Raw genomic sequence first — 20,208 nt, forward strand, 5'->3', positions numbered from 1 at the left:
GAATAAATTATGATGTGGTTAAGATATAATTATGTGTATGTACGTTATAACTTGATAATTTGTGAATAACATTGTGATGACATGTTATGTGGTGTAATATTCATGATGTGTGTGAATGAATATCTGTTATTTGAATGTTCTTGTGGAGAATGATTACTTGATTACTTAATTATGATGTGATTGTTTTAATAACATGTATGTATGTGAATATGTGTTATGGCTTGATGAAATATGAATAACATGTGTTGATATGATACGTTGTAATTTATTCATATTGTATACCGTAATGAATTGATGAGGATGTGCACAAATGTATTGGCAATTGTTTACTACATGTATAATGAGATGTTGAATTGGTGAATGTTATGGGTATGATTTATATGTGAGTGATAACATGTTATTTGAATCGTATTTATGTAATATGTGAATTGGTGTTGATTGATAATAATATTGTTGGCATGATATGTGATATGATATTCATGATGAGTGTGAATGATTATATGCTGTTTATTTTTTAAAAATAAAGATGGCTCGCTAAGCGGAGCCTGGTTTGTATTTCTCTACTATTTTAGTCCGCTTGAAGCGGGGTTATTGAAATTGTGTTTCCATAAGCAAGCTTGAAGGTCGCTAAGCGGACCTTGTTGTACAAAACTTGTTCAAAATTTGACATGATGTATCTTTGGAACCGCAACTTGTTTTTAAATGCTGTTTCAACTTCCATGAAACTCTAATTGATGTCTATCCATGGTATATGCTTTGAATATCCTTGGAAATATTTATGAATCCTTTCCTTGAATTGAATTGCTTTATGTTATGAATGTTGTTGTGAAGTGAAGTATTGTTGTATGATGATGATGCAACATAGCGACGTGATTGTGAAGTGATGCATTCTTATGAATGGTGATGATTTTGTTGTTGTTGAAGTTCGACATTATATTGATAATGTTCGATGGTGATTTAGATGATGTTGTGATGTATTGTTTATGTGGTATTTGTGGATGTGTATCATTGAGTCGCATCTATTGCATATTGTATGCCTGAAACGTATGGCAAACACGACGACCTGAATGGCAAATAGCGACGATGTGCTCAATGGCAAATTTTGAGACGTGGGAGTTTTACTCCAAATGGTACCACATGCATTTGCATAAGTTTGAGTCACATTAGAGTTGCATTTGAATTCCATTGATTTGTGTTTGTATTGTTGAGATGATGAGATGTTTGTTGTGACGTGATGATGAGATGTTTGTCGTGATGTGTTGGAATCTTACTTGTGAATTGCATATATTGTCATGGTTGATTTTTGACATTATTGCCATTTCATAAGTTGATTATGTGATTTGAATAGTTGAGACGATGATGTGTTATTGTGACGTAATGATAGTATAATTGTGAATTTGAATATGTTGTCTTAATTGATTAATGACATTGTGGCCGTTTTGAAAGTCGTATTATATTGATAAGTTGTTTCGTGATGAAAATTGTTGTAAGATGTTATGTGATGCAAAGTGGTGAAATTATGTATGATCTATATCTCCTATATTATTTATCATGCATCCCTTTATATTGTAAGATATCTCACCCCTTTGCTGATATTTTCCCTACCATGGGAAATGGGCAGGTACTCAAGATTAGCTATGATTGTTCAAAGTGACTTCACGAAGTCTTTCTGTTGCTTTATGGCAATCCGAATGCGCCATCAAGGCTTTTTGTTGGATCTAAACCGCTAGGGGCTTAAAAGTGTAGCATGTACAAGCCACAAGGGGCTTAAGTCATTGCAAATTTGAGTCAATGAAATTATGACTCCATCAACAGTCTTCTAGGGTCATACATACAAACAAGACTATAGAGGAACATCTAAAAAATTTCAAACGACTTGGTTTAAAGCAAAAAATGTGAAATATTAGTGAGTTAAAAGCTCACTGGGCTCTACTACGTCCAATGTCAGGAATCTAACTGAATTTCTATAAATGACAATGAGTCGAGATTTCGATGGGGCTCTCCGACTTCTCCACAATCCAAAATAAGTTGAGGACCTGTTGGGGCTCTCCGACCTTTCCAAAATCCAGAAACTCATTAAGTTCTGTGATAGGAGGAGTTGAAAATACGTAAAGAATCTCCTCGAGTCAGACGACCTACCAGTTAAGCTAATAAAGTACCTTTGACAACATTCAAGGTCAAGAAGACTTTCATCCAAGACCAGATTATTACATCTATAAAAATACTAATTTATTGATACACACTCAGGACTATCAATAAATAGATAAGATTCCATCAATACAAGAATTTGTTGGGGCTCCTCGCCCTATCTATAACAAGTACTTCGTGAATTCAAAGGACCTACTCGAGCTCTGCAAACGACAAAGAGCCAAGAACATACTCGGAGTCCCCAACTTATGCACAGATAACTCATTGACACACGATAAAAATGGATTAGGTCTATTAGATTGACGTGGATGCTGGTAACCTAGATCGGCCCAAAATAAAATCTCGATGGTCCAAACTATTCATCCTTACGAAATTATAGATTTTGGGGCTTGTACATATTTAGAATATTTAGACCGATCAGGGAAACCAGAATTAGAAGAAATCATGGCGGACAATGAACTAGTATTAGTCCTGGAGATCTACCTACTTGCAACCCAACCATGGCTTACCTCCAACTCGTCCATGGCCTACCGCCAACCCGGCCATGGCCTACCTCGATGCGAGGTATCAAATATGTGATATCGAATGAGATCATGACACGATATCTGATTTATGAACAAGTATGACAGAAGCAATAATAATAGTGCAGAATGTAAATAACACAACAATATGTTTACCTAGTTCGAAACAATCCTTCCTACTCTAGGGGCTACCAAGCCAGGATGAAGTCAATATACGATAGTATCAATTCGAAGTAAAACAGTCTCAGTATACACTTGTCACTTAATCACTATCTTTCCTATGACTTCTATCTAAGACTCACCTAGGTATGAGGCCCTCCTCAAATCCCTTCCAATCACAATCCCTGTAACAGAAAGATAAGAACAAAGAAAAAGAAACCTGGAAGATATTCTTCCAAAACAAACTACTCTTCGATGATTAAAAGCTTACGAGGATGCAAATACTCTCCTTGCTTAAAAGCTTTGGAGATCAAATCAACATTCAACACCTAAAGGTTTATGAATGTACACATATAGAACAAATATAGAGCTTACTAAAAACATCCACTCCCACCTAAAGACCTAATATAATGTCGACCAAGACCTCCGCAATTAGGATTAACATTTCCTTTTTATAAACCGGCAGAAGATCAATAGAGCACATATGGGCTTGGGCCAATTTTTAACAGAAGCCTAAGGTTCTAACTTAATCCAGAAGCCTTTATGCAATTAGTTAGCGAATACTTCTACAAAACTGGAAGGTACAGAGACAAACATCCTGATATTAAGCAATCATCCAAAACCATAGAAATGTCAAGACATCTATCTTGACATCTTTGCAAAACATCCAACCAGAAGTTTGTTTTACCAAACTTGTTGCCAACATAGAACCAAGGAACCAACATAAGCATCTAATTTAACTAAGTTATGTAGGAGAAATACTAGTTACAAGTCTGTCGAAACATTATACCTAGTGCCTGTACAAGTTCCTATTATTTGTTTAAACTGTAGTGATTGGGATCTTAAGTCCTAAAATAAAAATCATAGTCTTAAAATATAATCTCTAGGCTTTCTGAACCATATTCATTTGCTTGATTCCAACTCCGTTTGGTATTTTAAATAAGTATTCGGATCTGAGGTAAGACTAGCAGGAAACATGATTTTGGGGTTGTTTTTATAAAATGATATGTGAATTAAGTTGTTAATGTAATAGGACACAAGTCAAATGTTTGATAATAGGTATGTTAATTAATTTGTTAGAAGTTAGTATGAATTTTGTTGGTTGTTGTTTAATTATTGAATGACTCATGAACATGGCTTGTTGAATATCGATGGTTTATGTTGTTGATAAATATTGTTGAGAATATAAATATTTTAATTATTATGCTGAGTAATGATGAAAAATATTGAGTTATGCTAAGATGTTTGGTTCAAAGAGTAACCATTGTTGTGGCCTTGCATTGGCGATGTTCGTGGTGAGTTTTAGGTTTAGAAAGGAACTAGTGACGAGTATTGGAGTTGGAGGTTTGAGACGAGTATTTCATTTTTTGTTGCATTCATGCTTCATGTATATCAAAGATAGATATGAGTTCAATTTTTAATTTTAGGGATCTATTCACCCCCTCTACAAAACCTAAAGGGGCATACAATAAAACGCATATTTTCACCGGTGAAAACTATGTGTGATACCCCAATTTTTACCCCTAAGATCCCACCTATTATTCACCTACATTTAGACAAGGTCACAAGCATGGTAGCCTCTTAACCCTCCTATCCTTGGGGTTTGTTTCTTTTGCTTTATGTTTAATCATTTTATGCTTAACTAACCTTAAACAAAATACAAAAATATGCTTTGTTTCTTTTGTTTTTTTTTTGTTGCAAGGTAGGGCTTTTTCCTCAAGATCAAGTGTGGTTCCCAAATTAGGGTTTTGAAGTTCCAAGTCAAAGATTGGTCAACTATTTATTCGCAAGGGCTTATTTATCGAGGCTTGGCTTATAATCTTAGGCCTCATCATCTTCAAGCCTCATCCAACTTTGTTTGATCAACAAATCTCTGACTTAGAAACCCGATACGACGATGAAATCGACGTCTCTGGCAATCAAATCTATGAGATCTCAGGTGATCAAATATAGGAGCCCTTCAATGATTATAACGTAAATTACTTCGAGATCTCAGGAAAGAAAATATAGGATTTTTTCATTGAGTATGTCTTCGAGTTTTCTATCGAATATAGTAGCGAGTTATACAAAGTTTAGAAGAGTAATACACATCAAGGAATGGTCATTAGGGTGGAAATAGGTCAGGTCATTCCAAACTTGAGTCTGGCCTATGCTAAATTTTAAGACCTGAGTCTGACCTATGAACTATGTTGGAAATTATAACAGAATGTATCTCAAATACAATAAATATTATGGAATTTTAAAAAGAAATTATAATAAGGGATATGAATCATTATACATCATGAAAGAAAAATAAAATTAATAGCAATAATAAAATTGTCAAGAAAATGTTTGATACAACTAACACATATTCAACACAGGAGGAAAAATGAAAAATGTCATTGTCTATCATTTATGTCTGGTTAAAATATTCACCTTATCATTATGTGACCTTCTTATTAGGTAGGTTAAAGGGGCAAACACAACACATATAAATAATTAAATATAATTAAGAGATAATTAATTATGATTATAATTTTACAAAATATTTTTAAACTTCCAAAGGACTAAACTACAATTAAATTAAATATATAAGAATATGAACTTTATATGCTATAAAGAGATTAAATCATGTTCTATCTTTTATGTGTAAAGTGATAAAAATATGGTTGAAATTCTTAAGTTATTTTATATTTGGATTTTTTATATTTCAACATTTCTTGCAACATCACATGCTATTGGTATTTATATTCTTTTTAAGTTTCTTCTGTTCTTTTAAGTTGTACCCAACTTTTTATCATATTTTCTAATATTATTTTATAATCTCTTTTCATTACAGGAAAATTTGCTAAACTCCCAATAAAATGTGCAGCAGATGCCGAATGTCCAAAAGTTATTTCCAAAATAATATCTATTAAATGCATTGATCACCTTTGTCAGATTTTATACGAAGAGTAGTAGGTCTAGAATAACACAAAAATGACATCACCAAAAAAAAAAGAATAATAAAAAAATGCTCTATGAAGAAGTATGAGTTAAAATATAAACTTCTAATACCTTATGATAATATATATCTACCAAAATATCATTTATTTATTGTACGAGCACCTTATAATTTTTTCATTTAAGTTTATAATTTCATAAATCTTGTATTTAAGATTTTGTACTAAGAAATAATGGTAAGAAATTAAAAGTATTACGATGACATATATACATCTCATTCATACATCATCACAATGTTTCTAACCCCATACACTTATAAAAACAACTTTATAAGAAGACCGGTCATGAGGTGAAGGAATGCAAACTGTTGAGAAATAACAATCATTCCCATGTCAAAACCAAAACAGTTTTCACCCCTAAGGCTATTTCGAAACCTGCTGAAGTCCCTAAAATTTCTGTGGAAAAAGTTGTTGCAGTCTTTGATGGTGAAAGCGATAGAGAGGAGGTCAATGTGTATGTCGAATTTGCTGTCGCGCCAGTACCTACTGCTACCGCTCCTAAGATGCTCAATCCTGAACCTGTAGTTTTTTATGGCCCTATTCTTGAAATGGTGGCGGCTATTGTTTCGGTACCACCGAATCCATACAACTTTATGTCTCAGGTGCCCGTGGAATCCGATACGCAAATGTTAACTTTTATTGATTCTACTCAAAATCTGGCAAACAAACATCCTGAGGTAGACAATGCAAACTTCCTTAACAATGCTTAGTGAAACTTGGAGGATATTAGAAATGATAATGAAGGAGTTTTTACAACAGCAGTTTCAAAGCTTAATAAGAAGTAAGTAGTCAAGAAAAAACAGCACACTACTAGGTCCCAAGCAGGCCTTAAATCAAGGTTATTATGAAGAGCCTCTATGGGAATATTAGAGGTGTGGCTAATGCTCCTTCCAGATTATCCTTTGAAAATATTAATAAAGACTCACAAACCTGATTTTATTTTTATTGCTGAACCAAAATTGGATTTTCACAATCTTCCAAATAATTGGTTTTCTAGACTTTGGTACAAACCCTTTGCCTTCAATCTTAAAGAACAACCATAATTGTGGTGTTTGTGTATTTATGACATATATCCTACTATTATTTATGCTTTGGATCAATTTGTTGCTTTCTCTTTTTATTTGGATCACTCTTTGCTAGCATGTGCAACCATTTATGCTTCTACTAACTTGGTTAACCGTCGGAAGTTGTGGCATGATCTTATTGTGCTTAACCGTTCTTATATTCTTCCTTGGTATTTCTTCAGTGATTTTAACGCCATTATATGGGCACTTGAGAATTGTGGGCGCCTTTGTACTGCCTGTAATACGGTGGGAGAACTGACTTTTTTGAAATTTTGCGGATAGCAAGAGTCGTCATCGACTTTTATTTTATCCAATATAAAAAGGCTAAAAGAACAGAAAAATACCTTTTAAAAGAGATTGAGTTCGGGGGGTAAGTTATACAAAAGGAAGGTGTAAGCACCCTTTGTATCCATGGTTATCCATGGGCTCTTTATTGCTTAGCTCACTTTGTTTTCAAAATGTTTGATGTGTAGTGTGTGAATAGGAAAAAGACAAGGACTTTAGCTTGTAAATAAGCGTAGCCTTTTTTGAAAGTGTTTGAAAAGAGTGGGAAAACGATTTTGAATTTTGAATTTGAATTTGAATAGAGCAAGCAATCAGGAGCACCTACCCTAAGTTAGAAAAATTGTTCTTTTAGCTTTTCAGTTTGAAAGGGATATCCATACCATAGGAGGGTAGGAAGTCCTTTCATTGGATGTAAAGGGTCATCGAGGAAATATCGTTCGCCACAAAATTGTCCCTACCATGTAGAGGTAGGTAGTCTTTAGGGAAGGATAGAATAGTCATTTTTTAGGCAACCAGAGAGGATACCTTAGCAATTGGGACAATCATCATTTACCGAGGCAACATCGAGGGACAAGATCATTTTTCTGTTAGGCAACTTCGAATGGACATATGATCTTATGATGGTTTATGAACTGAGGGCAACATTTGCTTTAGGTATCCTCGTATTTGAGGGACTTGACTATTTTAGAATTGTAATTAAAAGGCAACAGGCAGCATAAGAAGGGTTACCCTAAAGGTGTGTGTGTGGCACAATCATGTGGTTCAATTCGAATACTTATCTTATAATTAGTGGGCTATATTCAGTTATTAGTTGTCACTCCCTAATTTACTAACCACGCAGTTAAAATATCGACGGACAAATAAAGTGCGAAAAGTAAAGGTCCTACGCTATTACAGTTTTATGGGCTGGGGATTTTACAATAAACACCTGTGAGGGTTTTGCGGCAAATAAAGACGGAAATTAAAGAAACTATAATTAATTATTATACTTAAATATCTTGAATCGTCGTCGAATCTTCGATCTATCTTGAAAATCAAGAATGAAAAGAAAAAAGAAAAAAGTTAGTGTATGGAGGATCTATTTATCATATTCTCGATTAATCACTTAAATCCTAATTAAAATAATTTGTTTTGAAAATTATGTAAAGAAACAATTAATTTTGAGGTTCAAAAACAATTAAGGGCTAATTTACAAAAAAAAGTCGAATTTTCAATTAAATATAGTAATTTTCAATATACGACTTTATTGTTTATTAACATGATTTTTTAGAAAAGAAAAACAATAATTAATAAAACAAAATAGTTTTAAAAAAATAAGAAATATGTAATTAAATATATAAAAAAAAATTAGAAGAACTTAGCTCTGGATCCTTTGTGCCAGTTTGATGAAGGTCTTTGATGCGCCTGCACTTCTTGGGCGTTGGATCAGAGTGAGATGCAATCGTACGGCTGGGATCTGAGGGCGTATGGTGTTCTTGCATGGGAGAGATGTGTTGCATCTGTGAACAATGATAAGCAAACGACTACTAAAAAAATAAGTGGCGTGGTTGGGGATCGAGCACGCGTCCTGATGGTTATGAATAAGTATGCCTTGCCAGCTGAGCCAAGTTTGCAATTCGTTAGTATAATAGCAATCACACAATAAATATAAAAAAACACATTGAATGTTAATTGGGAAGAAAGTCAAAGTGGGGCCCACTGCCCTTGGATAGACGAATCGGAGAGGAAAAGAAGGTCTCTGAATTTTTGACCAACCAATGGGATCGTTCCACGCTTGAAGAAAGATTGTGAAGATGTTGACGGCCCAATCACAACGCGTCCTCCATCCCAGTCAGCTTCGTCTTCTTCAACAAACACCTTCGAATTTGCTGCGGATTTTGTTGCACCCATACCTGCGGATTTTGTTGCGAATTTGGCAGCGATTTCCTGCAATTAAAAAAAAACTAAACAAAACACCATTAACGTTTGAAATAAGCGCCTAGATCTTATCACCAAGGTGTTATGGACTCATTAAGGGTTTCGTTTGGGTCTGAAGGCGCATGGAAGATGGAGAACGAAAGCTTGTATCCATGACGCCCTAACATTGGTGTAATGCGTTCCAGGCCTTAAAGCTTCCTGCCAAGGGTTCCATCCTGTTCTAATAAAGTACCTTTGACACCATTCAAGGTCAAGAAGACTTTCATCCAAGACCAGATTATTACATCTATAAAAATTCTAATCTATTGATACACACTCGGGACTATCAATAAATAGCTAAGATGCCATCAATACAAGAATTTGTTGGGGCTCCTCGTCCTATCTATAACAAGTACTTTTCAAAGGACCTACTCGAGCTCTACAAACGACAAAGAGCCAAGAACCTACTCGGAGTCCCCAACTTATGCACAGATAACTCATTGACACACGATAAAAATGGATTAGGGATGTTAGATTGACGTGGATGTTGGTAACCCAGATCGGCAATAAACTCTCGATGGACCAAACTATTCATCCCTGTGAAATTCTAGATTGGGGGGCTTGTACATATTTAGAATATTTAGACCGATCAGGGAAACCGAAATTAAAAGAAATCATGGCGGACAATGAACTAGGATTGGTCCTGGAGATCTTGCCTACTTGCAACCCGACCATGGCCTACCTCCAACTCGGCCATGGCCTACCTCCAACCCGGCCATGGCCTACCTCGATGTGAGGTATCAAATATGTGATATCGAATGAGATGTCACGACACGATATCTAATTTATGAACAAGTATGACAGAAGCAATAATAATAGTGCAGACTGTAAATAACACAACAATATGTTTACCTAGTTCGAAACAATCCTTCCTACTCTAGGGGCTACCAAGCCAGGATGAAGTCAATATACAATAGTATCAATTCGAAGTAAAACAATCTCAGTTTACACTTCTCACTTAATCACTATCCTTCATATGACTTCTACCTAAGACTCACCTAGGTATGAGGCCCTCCTCAAATCCCTTCCAATCACAATCCCTGTAACAGAAATATAAGAACAAAGAAAAAGAAACTTGGAAGATATTCTTCTAAAACAAACTACTCCTCGATGCTTAAAAGCTTACGAGGATGCAAATACTCTCCTTGCTTAAAAGCTTTGGAGATCAAATCAACATTCAACACCTAAAGGTTTGTGAATGTACACTCATAGAACAAATATGATTTTGGGGTTGTTTTTATAAGATGCTATGTGAATTAAATTGTTAATGTAATAGGACACAAGTCAAATATAATACGTATGTTAATTAATTTGTTAGAAGTTAGTATGAGTTTTGTTGGTTGTTGTTTAATTATTAAATGACTCGTGAACATGGCTTGTTGAATATCGATGGTTTATGTTGTTTTGATGTTGTTGATAAATATTGTTGAGAATATAAATATTTTAATTATTATGCTGAGTAATGATGAAAAATATTGAGTTATGCTAAGATGTTTGGTTCAAAGAGGAACCATTGTTGTGGCCTTGCATTGGCGATGTTCATGGTGAGTTTCAGGTTTAGAAAGGAACTAGTGACGAGTATTGGAGTTGGAGGTTTGAGACGAGTATTTCATTTTTTGTTGCATTCATGCTTCATGTATATCAGAGATAGGTAGGACTTCGATTTTTAATTTTAGGGATCTATTCACCCCCTCTACAAAACCTAAAGGGGCATACAATAAAACGCCTATTTTCACCGGTGAAAACTATGTGTGATACCCCAATTTTTACCCCTAAGATCCCACCTATCATTCACCTACATTTAGACAAGGTTACAATCATGGTAGCCTCTTAACCCTCCTATCCTTGGGGTTTGTTTCTTTTTCTTTATGTTTAATCATTTTATGCTTTACTAACCTTAAACAAAATACAAAAATATGCTTTGTTTCTTTTGTTTTTTTTACAAGGTAGGGTTTTTTCGTCAAGAGATCAAGTGTGGTTCCCAAATTAGGGTTTTGAAGTCCCAAGTCAAAGATTGGTCAACTATTGATTCTCAAGGGCTTATTTATCGAGGCTTGGCTTATAATCTTAGGCCTCATCATCTTCAAGCCTCATCCAACTTTGTTTGATCAACAAATCTCTGACTTAGAAACCCGATACGAGATGAAATCGATGTTTCTGGCAATCAAATCTATGAGATCTCAGGTGATCAAATATAGGAGCCCTTCAATGATTATAACGTAAATTACTTTGAGATCTCAGGAAAGAAAAGATAGGATTTTTCCATTGAGTATGTCTTCGAGTTTTCTGTCAAATATAGCAGCGAGTTTTACAAAGTTTAGAAGAGTAATACACATCAAGGAATGATCATTAGGGTGGAAATAGGTCATGTCATTCCAGACTTGAGTCTGGCCTACGTTAAATTTTAAGACTAGAGTCTGGCCTATGAACTGTGTTGGAAATTATAACAGAATGTATCTCAAATACAATAAATATTATGGAATTTGAAAAAAAACTATTATAATAAGGGATATGAATCACTATACATCATGAAAGAAAAATAAAATTAATAGCAATAATAAAATTGTCAAGGAAATGTTTGATACAACTAACACATATTCAACATAGGAGAAAAAAATGAAAAATGTCATTGTCTATCATTTATGTCTGGTTAAAATATTCACCTTATCATTATGTGACCTTCTAAATAGGTAGGTTAAAGGGGCAAACACAACATATATAAATAATTAAATATAATTAAGAGATAGTTAATTATGATTATAATTTTACAAAATATTTTTACAACTTCCAAAGGACTAAAACTACAATTAAATTAAATATATAAGAATATGAACTTTATATGCTATAAAGAGATTAAATCCCGTTCGGGTTTACATTACACGTCTATCAGATCATCATTTATAAAGTATCAATTCATTTTTCAATTGGTTAATATTCACATAGTTATAAATATAGGTTAATGATACGCACTTGTTAGTTAAGCATCGATCGATACTTATAATAAACCGTACAATTGATTCTCTAACTTCAATTTTATTAAATAGTAGCAAAAGAAAGATTTAAAAGATGGACATTTAAACTCACAGTCTACAACTTATATCTCATAGATACGTTCACATCTACCCGTGAATCCATATGAGCTAACAAACACCAGTTGAATCCATATGAAATTCTAAAAATTTATTAGACCTATTTTAGATATTAGCCCATTTTTCAAACTTAAAATGTCTGACATCTGATCAAATTTCAATTTTAAAACTTTCTTATTATATTATATTATATTTACATTTTTTTACTACCTACGCTATATGACAACTCCCGTTAAATTCTTATTAGATCGTATTTATATTTTTTACAAACATAAAACGTATGACAACACCCCATCAAAATACAATAAACTTTATAAAATATGCTAATGCGTATTCAACATGGAGATTAATATCAAACTATAACCTAATCTTCAATAACATTCTTAAAAATAATAAAAAAAAAAGTAATCATATATAAATTTATTGTAAAATTTTATTAAAAAAATACAAGTTAAAAAACCAAAAAATATCATCAATTATATATAATTTCGCTAATTTTATTTGTTATAATCAACTATTAAATTCAGAATTGAAAAGTTTTTAAATACATTATAATAAATATTTATATGTTGTTTATCTAAGTTTTAATTAAGAAATAAATTGATATTGTACTATTATATTTTAACATTTTTAATATGACACAATTATATATAAGTTCACTATATATCAATTGGGTATATGACTAATAAAAAATATTTTTTATATTGTTTTTATCAAAATTATTTTAAATATTATCTTTCCCATCTTAATTTTTTTATTATTTATTTTGAAAAAAATCCAGCTCTTATTTAAGATTAATATTTTTGCATTTTAAATTTAAAAATAATTAAGAAAATTTTATTTTATTCATTTAATTTTTATCAAACTTGATATACTGATTTTGTAACAATATTAATATGTTTTTGTAAATTTTATGGTTAATGAAATATTATTTTTAACTAAATGCACTTAATTAATTTAATTTTTTATATAAATTTTATTACTATACTTATTTATTATAAATAAATTATTCCATAGAGGGCATATCATATGAGAATGACATATTTATATGAGAATATGAGAATGAATCTGAACCATTGGATTTTAAAATAAATGGTGGAGATTATGAGTGAATCTGTTTTTTCTCATATGATATGTCCTCTTATTCCATAACTATTAATAGTATGAAGAGGTATTGTATAGCTGTTTGATTATATCCCACGAAATAAATACTATCAAACGACATCTTTCAATTTTCGATATGCATGATATCATAACATTTAAAAATCATTAAACTTATTTTGATATAAAACTTTTCATTATACATTAATAGAAAACATTATGTTTATCAATATCATGCATAACCTACTATGTATGACAACTCCCCGTTAAATTACAAACCTAAAACCTTCTTATTAGATCGTATTTATATTTTTTACAAACATAAAATGTATGACAACGACCCTATCAAAATATAATAAACTTTGTAAAATATGCTCATGCAAATTCAACATGGAAATTAAAATCAAATCTATAACATAATCTTCAAAATAAAAAAAATAAACTTATATAAATTTATTGTAAAATTTTATTAAAAAAATGAGTTAAAAAACCAAAAAATATCATCAATTATATATAATTTTGCTAATTTTATATGTTATAATCAACTATTAAATTCAGAATTGAAAAGTTTTTAAATACATTATAAAAAATATTTATATAATAAATATTTATATGTTGTTTATCTAAGTTTTAATTAAAAAATAAATTGATATTGTACTATTATATTTAAACATTTTTAATATGACACAATTATATATAAGTTCACTATATGTCAATTTGGTATACGACTAATAAAAAATAGGATACTCTTTTTAGTTATTATTTTATTATTTTTTACATAAAAATAAAATTATATATAAGTTCACATGTAATCAAATAGCTATAACATAAAATTTAAAATAAAATATGTTATGATTTTTAAATTATTCCATAACATTTAAAAATCAGTATCTTTTCATTAAAATTATTTTGCCATAAAAATCAACTTATTTTTAAATGTATAGCTATCAAAATCAAATAGCTATATATCTCTTATTTCAATATCATAACATTTAAAAATCCGTATCTTTTCATTAAACTTATTTTGATACAAATCTTTTTATTATACATTTATAGAAAATGTTATGTTTATCAATATCATGCATCAATATCATTATGAACAATTATCTCTTCGAATGAATTTTTTTATTGAGAAATCAAACAAATTTTCCTCAAAATAATAAAGAGAAAGTTTATGTATGTTTATCTATTATAATAACATTTTTTACACAAAACAATGTTCTAATTCATATATTAAATATTTGTATATTTTTATTTCATAAAATTAAATATTTGTATATTTTTATTTCATAAAATTAAATTTTTGTATATTTTTATTTCATACAATTAAATGCATTACATATTATTTATTTCATTATATTTATATCTTTCCCTATATAACATTTTAGTAATTGTAAATTAGAGTTATTAAAATTTTAAAAATTAATTCAACCGTCTCATCAATATTTAGCTATTCATACTTTACAATGATTTTTTTATTTAATTTATCATTTAATCTATTTAAACTACATTATTTAATCTATTCCAAATCAAATAAACTTACTATGGAAAGCAACATATCAATATATATATTGTAATGCAATTACATACATTTAAAACAAAATTGGAGAATACAATTTTTCTTTTTAAGAAGATGATATTTATTGTGAAGTTAATTGAGTAATAAGTAGTTGTACACATCATCAATTACAACATTAAAAGTAATTTAACCATTATTATATTAGTTATATTTTAGGAAAATTGAAAAATCATATTTAATAATACAAAAAAATAAATAACAAATTACCTTAAATATTATTAACAAAAAACCAATAATACATTACCTTACAATTTTTACAAATAAAATATTTGATAAAATTTGTTACAGAAAGTACTAATCAGTTAATTGCACTATTTAGTATTAAAAAACATAAAAAATATTAAACGAAATCTTCCAAATATACACAAAATACATTGTTACTATAACTTTAAAAAAATCATCCTAACTTCTATGTAACAACAATTTCAGATGTATCAGACGTATACAAATCTAAGTTATAAGCAAGTGCTCCAGCTACGGCTCCAACAATTGGGCCAACTACATATATCCATGAAACTTTGTTAATATGTACGTACCACAACTGTACACCATGTACCTACAAAGCATGAACTAACATCGACAAAACAAAATAATCTGTTATTTAATCCATAAGTATTCAACAAATCATAGAAACATCATTGGCATTCATAGAAACAATAGACCAATTGAATATTTAATAACAATAAAAAATCCAACAATAAACCAATTGAATATTTAATAACAATCACAAATCCCATAATTTACAGAGTTGAGTTTTCATCACATACATGTTCCGAATCATGAATTTCATTCAATAAAATCCTAACTCATTTCAAATTACAAATCCATCAAAATGTACCAAAATTAGTTACAGACTGGGTGGAATTTCTTCAGTAACATGGACAGACTCTATAGTGAACAATCAAAAACAAAATTTAAAATCCAATCAATCAAATCCATGTTATAAAACATGTAACACCGAAAATTCTAACATCTCACCATCTCTTTCATCAAGTCTTCCAATTCCATCACTTATAAGTCGATGAAGACAGAACACCTGCCACAATGCTTAATCAGTACATTAAGATTCAAAAAACGGATTGAATTCAAAGGAAAGAAAAACAATTTTCAAATCAATTATGAGTATGTATTAGAATGAAATACTATTTGCCACAACAAAAGCTATTCCTACTTGATGATCAAGAATGACAGAGTCTGGATCGACAGTTCGCCTTTTGGATCTTCCCGATTAAACACAGATAACCAAACCAAACCATTAGAACAAAAACAAATATGTGAATATGAGAACATAAAACGTATATGGTATGTTGAGAATAATGGTTTAGCCGAAATTCAGTATTTGTAATCGTAATTTAACAAAACCTCTTCAATGCTTTTGCTCTTGGGAAATGATGCTTTGACTTGGCAAACGTGAAAAGTGGGAGAATTCATCCAATTTTAGGATGGCTGCTCATATTCCGCAGCCAGCATTAATCTTGTATCATAATTTAGCGTGTAATATATAATTAAGGTTTATTGGAACAAATTTGTATAATTAAAATTAAAATAATATAAAAACCTGCAAAAAAAAATAGGGTTGTGCCACATCAGCGGCATTTAATGCCAAGTGAATATAAATTAAGTAAAGTTCAAATAGTCAATAATATCCCTTATAATTAGATTAAGGATGACTTTTAATCAAAGGGCTTATCTTGTCTTTTCCAAGTACTTTAGTTTTTATATATTTATAATAGAAGTGATAAAAATATGGTTGAAATTCTTAAGTTATTTTATATTTGGACTTTTTATATTTCAACATTTCTTGCAACATCACATGCTATTGGTATTTATATTCTTTTTAAGTTTCTTCTGTTCTTTTAAGTTGTACCCAACTTTTATCATATTTTCTAATATTATTTTATAATCTCTTTTCATTACAGGAAAATTTGCTAAACTCCCAATAAAATGTGAAGCAGATGCCGAATGTCCAAAAGTTATTTCCAAAATAATATCTATTAAATGCATTGATCACCTTTGTCAGATTTTATACGAAGAGTAGCAGGGCCGGCCCAACACATCTTGAGGCCTGAGGCGAAATTTAAAAGTAAATATTTTTAATATAGTAAAAAATTAAAAATTAATATAATTTAGATGTTTTAAGGTGTAAAATATTAAATTATTATAATTAATTTTATTTAATATTTTATTTTAATTAATAATACAATTAACTCATTTAAACATTTTTCTCATTGTTTAATAAATAAAACATAATTGAAAAACAATTTCACGATTATAAAAGAAAATATTTAAATATAAAGTTTAAAAAAATTATTATTAATTTTTAAAATAATAAATTGAAAAATATACATCGTAGATGTTTGTTATTATTATATCTTTCAAATAGGTGTTGTTATTATTTAATTAATATATAATATAATATAAAAAGTTATTTTTTTAAAAAATCAATTAAATAGAATTACATATATATGGAATAAAAATGTGAGGCCCTAGGCGGTAGCCTTGGTGGCCTACCCCTAGGGCCGGCCCTGAAGAGTAGTAGGTCTAGAATAACACAAAAATGACATCACCAAAAAAAAAGAATAATACAAAAATGCTCTATGAAGAAGTATGAGTTAAAATATAAACTTCTAATAACTTATGATAATATATATCCTACCAAAATATCATTTTATTTATTGTACGAGCACCTTATAATTTTTTCATCTAAGTTTATAATTTCATAAATCTTGTATTTAAGATTTTGTACTAAAAAATAATGGTAAGAAATTAAAAGTATTACGATGACATATATACATCTCATTCATACATCACAATGTTTCTAACCCCATACACTTATAAAAACAACTTTATATTTTAGATTATAATTTTTATAACTTACTTCAAAAGAATATATTTTTATGTTAAAATATTGTTGCATTCAAGGTTATTAATATCACAAGTTGATCCAGCAATGCAAAGAAGTAAATTGGGTGTCATGGCTCTCAACGGAAACACCTCAGCAAACCCTAGCCACCGCTGATGGATCCTCTTTCCTCTTTTGACTCAGCCTCCCTCTCTACTCTGTTGTCGTCCTCCCATGGACTGCCCTGATCTATTCCCTGCCATAGTAAGCTGTGTTGGCAATCCTATTTGTATGGATGCTGCTTCCTCAAAGTCGAGGTTTAACAGAACTTTCGGAAATTTTGTTCGTGTGTTTATTGAAACGGATTTAACCCAGCCTCTCAATTACAATGTCTTGGTAAAATGAGAAGCTTTCGCCTTCTTTTCTGATATTGAATATGAAAACATCTCGGTTTTCTGCTCTCACTGTAGGAAGACCGGTCATGAGGTGAAGAAATACAAACTGTTGAAAAGTAACAACCATTCCCACGTCAAAACCAAAACAGTTTTCGCCCCTAAGGCTGTTTCGAAACCTGCTGAAGTCCCTAAAATTTATATGGAAAAAGTTGTTGCAGTCTCTGATAGTGAAAGCGATAGAGACGAGGTCAATGTTAATGTCGAAGGTGCTTTCACGCCAGCACCTGCTGCTACCGCTCCCAAGATGCTCAATCCTGAACCTGTTGTGCAACACCCCGTAATTTTCCATTATTTAGTTTGATTTGAATTTTTAAATTATTTAATGGGATAATTGGTATTTTTTGCGAATTATTGAGAAATATTATGGAAACAAATAATTGGGCCTTGGAGTTATGATTAGTAGAGAGGGGGTGCTAAGTGTGTAGGCCTCACTGATCATTATTCTATTTTTCATAAAATAGAAAAAAATGAGAATAAGGAAAATTAGAAGCAAAAGAGCCAAGTCTAAAGAAGAGAAGATACATGAAAGAGGAGATAGGAAGAAGAGGACCTTCGAAGAATTCAACTCTAAGGTAAGAAGGGACTCTTCTGGTTAATGATTATTATGCAATCAAGGGTAGTAGAACTGATTAGGATTGTTGTTTGATTCGATTGCATGTTTAGGTTTGGGGTTCTGGGAGATTTAGGTTGTTTATGTTGATTTGATGCAATTGATGAATGATTTTTGTGTTAAATGACCTCTAAAATATGTTATAACTGTAATACGATATGTTATTTGAATATATTTTGGTGTGGGAACTATTGTGGTACGAGTGGATTGAAATTGGGAGGGGAAGAATACCAAAATCGCACTGTAGAATTCTGGTTCTGGTGCGGAGCGTCGGGCAAAGCAATCGACTCGTCGGGCGAGCGAGTGCCAAGTGAGGTCCGCCATGCGAGCCAGTGGGAGAGAGAGGGGTTTGAAAGTGGCCTCGCTACTGCCTCAGAGCGCCGGGCGAGACAAACCTGTTGCCGGGCGAAGGAGGCTAGTCTGCAACTTTTAATTTTGGTATCTTTTGATCCGAGTGTCTTATTTATGTGCCGTTTTGGGCGTTGTGAAGCTGATTCAAAGCTTTATATGATAAATTGGTGGAATGGGCAGTGACCCGACTTTATTTTTTTAAATCTTGATTTAATTTTAAATGATGAATTGTAGCATTGTGTACATGTATGTGTGAATGTAGCAATGTGGTATGGTGATGAAACTATTTTGATTTCATTGTGATTGGATGATGTTTGACATGAATATATGTGTTATGATCGGATGATTTCTAAGACATGTGCATGCTTACTAGTGATGAAATGGTGATATGTAATAAGACAATGCGATGCATCGGATTGGTGATGTTATAAGTATGTCATATGTGAGCATTCATTCATACGCATTTTGGTGATGGATCCCGGTGATGTTGTGGATCGAATGGTGGGCATAATTCCCATTGTATGGAATTTGTGCCGGTTAGGCTGTATCTTGGTGATGAATAGATCAGTCGAATGGGTTTAGCCCATGTATGGTACCACATGCATAGCGTCAGTTCATTCATGTGCATGATGATATAGTAGGACTGAATGATTTTAGCGTTATGTTTAGTGATGTATTGTTGGTAAGGTTATTGATTAACTATTTGGGAATCTGAATACATGTTATAATTGGGTGAATAATATTTCTATGACGTTTTACTGCTTATGAGTGTATAAAACTTATTAATTAAGAATGAGACTCACCCTTAGATGTTGATAATTTTCACATTGAGGAGTGGCGGCCTATTTTCTTGGTGAGGATAGCTCGTAGAGTTTATCCATTTATTTTTGGGTCGTGTCGGTCACGCTCTGGTCTTGTAACACTAGGAACGATAGTTTTAGAATTTAGTTGTGATACTCTATTTTATTGGTTTTGAATTTTTTTTCCATTGGTTTATGTTGGTGAATTATACTATTCCACTATGATAAACATGATATTGTTATTTGATGAATCGTTCCTAATAAGCA

The sequence above is a fragment of the Vicia villosa genome, linkage group LG1 (genome assembly GCF_029867415.1).
Source record: "Vicia villosa cultivar HV-30 ecotype Madison, WI linkage group LG1, Vvil1.0, whole genome shotgun sequence".
NCBI lineage: Eukaryota > Viridiplantae > Streptophyta > Magnoliopsida > Fabales > Fabaceae > Vicia > Vicia villosa.